Source organism: Coregonus lavaretus (genome assembly GCF_964263955.1).
Source record: "Coregonus lavaretus genome assembly, chromosome: 31".
Classification (NCBI taxonomy): domain Eukaryota; kingdom Metazoa; phylum Chordata; class Actinopteri; order Salmoniformes; family Salmonidae; genus Coregonus; species Coregonus lavaretus.
This window is the reverse complement of record NC_140018.1, coordinates 2,459,392-2,464,431: the sequence shown is the minus strand read 5'-3', so window position 1 is coordinate 2,464,431 and position 5,040 is coordinate 2,459,392. Positions and strand designations below refer to the sequence as shown.

General features: G+C 41.5%; 1 pseudogene across 1 annotated transcript in view; it reads right to left on the bottom strand.

Annotated features, from left to right (window-relative positions):
* The window catches only part of LOC311106744 (EMILIN-1-A-like), a 42,955-nt pseudogene extending 38,355 nt beyond the window's left edge, over positions 1-4,600 (bottom strand). Inside the window, exons 1-2 of the transcript in view lie at positions 4,460-4,600; positions 4,234-4,321 (exon numbers count right to left, since the gene is read on the bottom strand). The product of the transcript in view is annotated as an EMILIN-1-A-like (transcript). The remainder of the gene's footprint in view (positions 1-4,233; positions 4,322-4,459) is intronic.
* Positions 4,601-5,040: the final 440 nt, after the last annotated feature.

Genomic DNA, 5,040 nt, shown 5'->3' with positions numbered 1-5,040 from the left:
ATGCACAAATGTTTTCAAGTTGTTGTTTAATCTGTTTACATCTGGTGCTAGATCATTCATGCTAATAGATTCCTGAATGTAAATATTGTTGTTGTTATTGTTGTTTTTCTGTGTGGCAGGACAAACACGCATTAGAGGTGCGGAAGAAAAAGGAGGAAGCCTGCCTGTAGACGAGTGGAAAGATGGAAGGAGAGAGAACGGAGGACTGGTTTAGTGTCATTAAAAAAACAAGAGATCAAGACAGTGAGAAAAAAAAGGAAACTAAAGAACGTCAGAGCGATGAAAACAGGAGTTGATGTATGCGGCAACGATTTGGAACAAACGCACAAACCAAAAAACAGTTTCTTCTGGGGGCATTTGACTACATACAAAACGAAAAACATTGTGACGAAATGATGAAAACACAAGAGGAAAAGAAAGAATGCAGTGTTTTGTCTGGCTGGCAGATCAAGATGCACACGAGTGAGGAAGTGGTCTGGTAGTGTGAGGGGGGGGGGGGGGGGGTGATGTGATGATTATGTTAGAATGGGTATATGGTGCCCTAATCAGTTGGGGAGAACAGTTACTGTAAAACACCATTACAGCCTGCTTTCCCATAGTTTACACACCTCACATCTACGCTCGTACACAAATCTCTCTGTATCTCACACGCACGCTCGTACACACGAGAGCTATGTCTACCCTATAGCTTGAACAGGATGCGGTAAACATGTGCTATTTTTGAATTGACCAGGGAACACTATAAATTATGAATTTGTGAATGTCAGATAAAAGATTGGGTTGGTGTCATTTGGAAAAAGCTCTCGAGTAACTTTATCAAACTTGAGTTATTAACTGATAGATTGACTGATAGATTGACATACATTTAGCTAGACTTAGAGCACAACATGCACTCTGTTTAATTGACATATAAATCATCACTTATTTAAACCACAACTCAAAATCACTCCCGATACAAAGGAACATGGAGCAGAACACATCTTGGACGTTAGGGAAGGCGATGACCTTGTTCTGATTGGTTCATTGATTGATTGACAGGATGGTAAAACTGCTTGAGCTGTCAGACCAGATCATCCAATGGGTGCGCTTTTCTTTGGCATGATGTCACTGTGCTCTGTTAACTGTGATTGTCTGATGGGTTTTTTTTTTTTATGAGAGAAAATAAAGAGATATTAGAGAATGAGAGAAGAGATTGGGGTTGACGTTAGCTAGAGCCACACTGGGTACGTCCCCAAATGGCACCCTGTTCCCTACATAGGCTGCATTTACACAGGCAGCCCAATTCTGATCTTATTTGTGTTTTTGACCAATCACATCAGATCTTTTCACATCAAGATCTTTTTCAGGTCTGATTGATCAAACCCAGCATAGTGCACTACTTTTGACCAGAGCCCTATGAGCCCTGGTCAAAAGTAGTGCACTACATAGGGAAATAGGGTACTATTTAGGACACGACCTCCGTCTTCATTGTGGCGTTGTGTGATATGTTTGGGGGGAATGTGGGGGTTTTACTTTGATATATGTGTATTCGTTATGTTGTAATCTACTCTTTGGCATGGTCAGTAAACGCTTCTCTTGACTGAACTCAGAGCACAGCTCCAGTTCTCTCTTTATTGTCTTTTGTTGTTAGGAAAATATTTACATTTTTCATTTTGGGTCTTTTAGCAGATGCTGTTATCCAGAGCGGCTTAGTCAGAAAAAAATAAAATAATAACAATTGTATAACAAAATAATAACAGAGACATTAAAATCTCTGTCATAGATTTAATTTTTTTACACAGTAAGTGATAAGATGTTTTACAATTATACACATTCTACTGTAAACTATGGTAGACACATTCTACTGTAAACTAGGGTAGACACATTCTTTCATTTAAATAAACAGGTAATTTAAAAAGTCATTTCAATAAACAGGTCATTTAACAAGTTATTTCAATAAACAGGTCATTAACAAGCCATTTCAATAAACAGGTCATTAACAAGTCATTTCAATAAACAGGTCATTTAACAAGTCATTTCAATAAACAGGTCATTTAACAAGTCATTTCAATAAACAGGTCATTAACAAGTCATTTCAATAAACAGGTCATTTAACAAGTCATTTAAATAAACAGGTCATTTAACAAGCCATTTCAATAAACAGGTCATTTAACAAGTCATTTCAATAAACAGGTCATTTAACAAGCCATTTCAATAAACAGGTCATTAACAAGTCATTTCAATAAACAGGTCATTTAACAAGTCATTTAAATAAACAGGTCATTTAACAAGCCATTTTAATAAACAGGTCATTTAACAAGTCATTTCAATAAACAGGTCATTTAACAAGTCATTTAAATAAACAGGTAATTAACAAGTCATTTCAATAAACAGTTCATTTAACAAGTCATTTCAATAAACAGGTCATTTAACAAGCCTTTTAAATAAACTGGTAATTTAACAAGTCATTTAAATAAACAGGTCATTTAACAAGTCTTTTAATTAAACAGGTCATTTAACAAGTATTTTCAATTAAAAAAGCAGTAGGAAAGTATTCTGTCTCTCTCTGTCTCCCTCTCTTTCTCTGCTGTCTGTCTCTTCAGAGTGGAACGTTGCAGTGATAGAATGTTTCATGTTGCCGTTGTTCTAGAAGCATATATGTACAGTCAGTGTTCCAATGCTGTAAGGATTTCTGCAAGACTGTCATCGATCAAGAGCACTTAAAGCACTTAGATCTAAAAGATATACATTGAGTGTACAAAACATTAAGAACACCTGCTCTTTCCATGACAGGTGAATCCGGGTGAAAGCTATGATCCCTTACTGATGTCACTTCAAATCCACTTAAATCAGTGGATTGATGAAGGGGAGGAGACAGGTTAAATAAGGATTTTAAGCTTTGAGACAATTGAGACATGGATTGTGTATGTGTGCCAGTCAGAGGGTGAATGGGCAAGACAAAAGATGTAAGTGCCTTTGAACGGGGTATGGTAGGTGCCAGGCGCACCGGTTTGAGTATGTCAAGAGTTGCAACGCCGCTGGGTTTTTGACACTCAACAGTTTCCCGTGTGTATCAAGAATGGTCCGCCACCCAAAGGACATCCAGCCAACTTCACACAACTGTGGGAAGCATTGGAGTCAACATGGGCCAGCATCCCTGTGGAACGCTTTCGACACCTTGTAGAGTCCATGCCCCAACAAATTGAGGCTGTTCTGAGGGCAAAAGAGACCGTGCTTGGCTCACCTGACCTGACTACCGGCGCCTCAAATGTTCTACTGCATTTGTTCTTACACCTCTTTAAAAATATTAGCTCAAAAGTATTTTGCAGTTCCTGCACCTAAATATAAACAGTACCGGCACCCTCTTAATGAGTACCGGTACCTATTTTAGTTCAAGTCAAGCACTGTTTAGAGCTTAATGGAAACATGCAACAATAAATAGCAAGTCTATCGTCTTACAGTCAAAAGGCTATTTATAAACTGGGTGGTTCGAGCCCTGAATGCTGATTGGCTGAAAGCCGTACTATATGAGACCGTATACCACGGGTATGACAAAACATTTCTTTTTGGGTAGGACAGGCTCGTGTTAATGGCTCGAGCATTATATGTGGAATGGTATCAAACACATTAAACACGTGGTTTCCATGTGTTTGATGCCATTCCATTCCCCCGTTCCAGCCGTTATTATGAGCCGTCCTCCCCTCAGCAGCCTCCTCTGGTATTAAAGTAGTGTAGTGGAAGTATACGCTGTATCGATTAATAAGGCTGATGGAACGAATCAGAACGTTTAGCTTAAAATGTTGATAAACTATTATTTCTTCCCATTTTAGGTGCAGCAATGTGCACACGGAGGTAGACCTATGCACCAATGCTCCAAAATGAAATTTGTGGGGGGAAAAAACATTCTAAAATGAATGAAAATGAAAGATGAAAACATCCGTTAGAAATGTAGAAAGAGGGGAGATCTAAAGATGCAACAGCTATCATGGGTTGCTAATATGACTGGGATAATGCCTTTGGCTGCTAGACAATGAAAGACAGTTGAAAGAAAACCAATAGAACAGGAGAACGCATATGAGGAAGTCAGCAGGTATAACCTCTCTCCCAGTCTTCCTCCCTGGCGGGACCTCTCGAGCAACCTTAGCAATGAACGGTTAGCTCGTTCTAGGGTGCTTTCAGCAGGACTACGGGATTCTCCCTGGACCACTCGTCTAGACCTAATACAAACTGATCCCCCACCACTCGCGCTCCTACCTGTCATGCCCCTGGTGCGCAGCCACTCCTGAAGACATGCGCTATGGAACTCATGGTTACACCTCAACCTTGTAACCATTTCGTCTCTCTAAACAGATAGCACATAATACATATGAGTCCCCTGTTTCTAATGACTAAAATTTAAATGTAATACTCTCCATACCTTCCCTCTGGAGACGGGTTTCACCTCCGGGGAGGTAGCTTGAGTTTCACTCGGCACCGGTACCTCTCGGTCATCCTCATGGCCCATCTGATCTACCGATTCCACAAAGCTCACCACTATTACCTCCACCGGTGCCTGACCCTGGTTCCCCCTGAGCCCGTCGGCCGCCACTCCACCTATGGTTGAGTAGCTCGGTTCCCTCATCCTTTCCGTAGGTTCCCCTTGTAATACAACAGGCGCCCTATGACCCCTCACCGGCCGAGCCTGTAGTATACCCTTATATCCCCGAGGGCGCCTCCACTCATTCTTGCGCCGGCTGACCCATGTACCAGGTTCTTCCCACCAGCGTAACGTTCAGGTTAGGTGTATCGGGACCTGACCATATTCGATATCCTGCCACCCACCAGGATATAACACGTTGCTCATCCTCCCTGCTCGCAGGTCGTCCGAAGTCCCCCTGTAACACACTCCATGGCCCTAAGTTCTGACCCTGCAGGGTCCCTTCCTTTACCCGCCTGGTGACATGTGCTGCAGATTGCTATACAAGCCCCTCTAAATCACCCCTCCTTGTTCCCTGTTCGTCACTCGTTTACACTTGTGACACGGCAAGGGCATCGAGGGACCCCAAGTGGCTTTCCCATTCT